Below are 2,669 nucleotides of genomic sequence, written 5' to 3'. Positions count from 1 at the left end.
ATCATTTAGTCTTTAATTTTTAATAAAAAATAATTAATTAATGTAAATAATATTTTAAAAAATTAAATTTTTAAAACAAAATAAATTTATCTTAAAGATTTAATATTTTAAATTAATTTTTTTAGTTAGCAAAATTCTTGGATTTTGTGACAAATAAATAATTTGTTACCAATAATATTGAATTTTGTGATAAATTAATTTTTTGTTACAAAATAATTGGAGTTTTTGAAACAAAAAATTGTTTTGTTACAAAACAATTGGAGTTTTTGAAACAAAAAAAAAATTTACAAAATATTTCGAATTTTTGCAATTTCTTTTTTTTTTGTTACAAAATATTACAATATTTTGTAACAAAACACCATCTCGTTACAAAAACTAACATAATTTGTAACAAAATAAAATAGGTTGTTACAAAATATTATCATGTTTTGTAACAATTTGTAATGTTGTTACAAAACATTATTCTTTTGTAACAATCATTAATTATTATTACAAAAAACCATTTTTTTGTAACAATTTTAACTTTGATACAAATTTTTTGTTACAAATGTTCCTTTTTCTTGTAGTGAGGTTCATCGTTTTGTTCCATTAGATTCTTTCTATGAAATTTATAAGCCAAACTTATAGATCTTCCAAGGTTTTCAGTTGATAAATGTATAGCATATCCAAGATGGGCATTGAATTTAACATTTATGTTTGCCAAGTTTCCATGAACAATTTCAATTATTTGATCTATTGGGTCATCAGTAATTCTTTTGTCACAGATTGCTAAGCTTATTGGTGAATTAATTCCTTTCATATATGTAGATTTGATTAAGACTTGTATAGTACTAATATGAATCCATCCAATTTTAGATCTTTTTTGTTGATCCTTAATTTTCTCAATCTGTTTACTCAATTCTTCATCATTTATCAGAGCTATTTCAAGTTCTCCATTGGCAGATTTTATTTTTATAGGGGCTTCAAGTTGAATTTTTCCATAGTATATTATATTTTTTCTATTAAAAACTTCTTTTAAAAGATTTTGTTTATTGAAATTTTCATTTGATTTTAGATTTAATTCTGTTTTTAGAACAGCCTGTTTTTCATTATCTAATAAAGTAGTTAATCTATAATAATCAGATTCTTCTGTTAATTCTAGGCTTTCTAAATAATTCATAACTAAGAAATTAGGATAAAGGCGTACCTTTCTGGAAAAAAACTTCCTTTATTTAGTATATTTTACATAAGATGTTTTTATCTCTAGAGGGGAGATTGTAGATACTAACTCCAGAGGGGAGTTTAGAATTGGTTTTTCCTAAAGGAATTCTTCTTCAAACTATAGAATCACCTCGGCAGCTTCCTCCTTGCTCTCTTAGCATATGAGTACTCGTAGCCTCCTGCTTTCTATGGTTTGATGCTTTCTACAATTGCCTAAGCAACCTATTTATAATGGTTGGGTCTGATGGACAATTCCTATCCTTACCCTTCTTATGACGTCATTGCTTACGTCATTGTTTATTATCTTGCACCAGCTACATTGTTGGTGCTCTATGACCTAAGCGCTTACGTCATTATGCAATAATGTTGAGAGATGCTTCAGATGTGCTGTCCTCCTCTTTCATCATGTGACCTTCAGATGCGTTGTCTTCTTCCTTTATCATGTTGGTTGATTCTGTTTTATTATTGCTTTCTTCAGATAACTCTGAGATACATAGCTGGCACTTGTGGTCTTCTTTGTCTTTTATCAAATAGCAGAGATTTCTCTTTATCCCTTCGGGGAGCTTTTCTAAGAGTCCAGATAAGTTGTAGAATGCTGATTCAAATTCCACTAAGAGTCTCATCTCTCTTTCTTCAATTTCATTCCTTTTACTGGACACAAGCAAAGTATTTCTGCTTTTATAATTGATTCTTGTGTGAGATTCCCTTGTTATCTTTTGAGTTCTTTCGAAGACCCTTGCTAGCGTGCTGGCTAGTCTTCCTTCATGACTGTAGATTGTTAAATCTTGAACTTGATCAATTGGTTGAAAATTTCCTGGGAAGACGGACATGAAGATTACTTGATGTGCTGGAACCAAGCATTCTTCTTCTTCATTAAAAATAGGTTGACTATTCGTAAATTTTAGGGATTAATCCCTTGGATTTACGTTGTCAATCATATTTTTAAATCTCTTTACTGCATTAATGAATCCTGCAGAAAACTCACTAATAATTTTCAAATCATTAAAAATTAAAATTGTATCAATTAATCCATATTGGAAAAACTGATAGGTGTCAGATGGGGAAGCATCTGGAAATATAACCAGCTTTGTTAGCTGTTCTTTGGCAATAGGATAATATCCCAAGATTGCCCTTTTTTCTTCAGTCCAATTCAGGAATATGTTAAGGGTTTCTCTGAGATTTGATCTACAGACCCTTTTCTTTTCCTTGATTTCAGCCCTTGTAGGAATGTTTATTATTATCCCTGTTCTCTGGGTTTGAATTGGAGCTTTATCTGCTCTTTTTAGGGTTTGCTCTGGATGAAGAGTTTCATATTCCCTGAAGGATTCTTTTGCTTCTTCCAGTGTTAAAAATCCTCCTTTATGAATTATCCTTGATTGATGTGTAAATGGTGCTGCTTTTTCCCAGGCATCATATATTCCTTTCATGGGGCCATTATAAATTACATAATATTTTTTATCTTGGGTAGA

The sequence above is a fragment of the Arachis duranensis genome, chromosome 4 (genome assembly GCF_000817695.3).
Source record: "Arachis duranensis cultivar V14167 chromosome 4, aradu.V14167.gnm2.J7QH, whole genome shotgun sequence".
Taxonomy (NCBI): Eukaryota; Viridiplantae; Streptophyta; class Magnoliopsida; order Fabales; family Fabaceae; genus Arachis; species Arachis duranensis.
Note: the sequence above shows the minus strand (reverse complement) of the source record.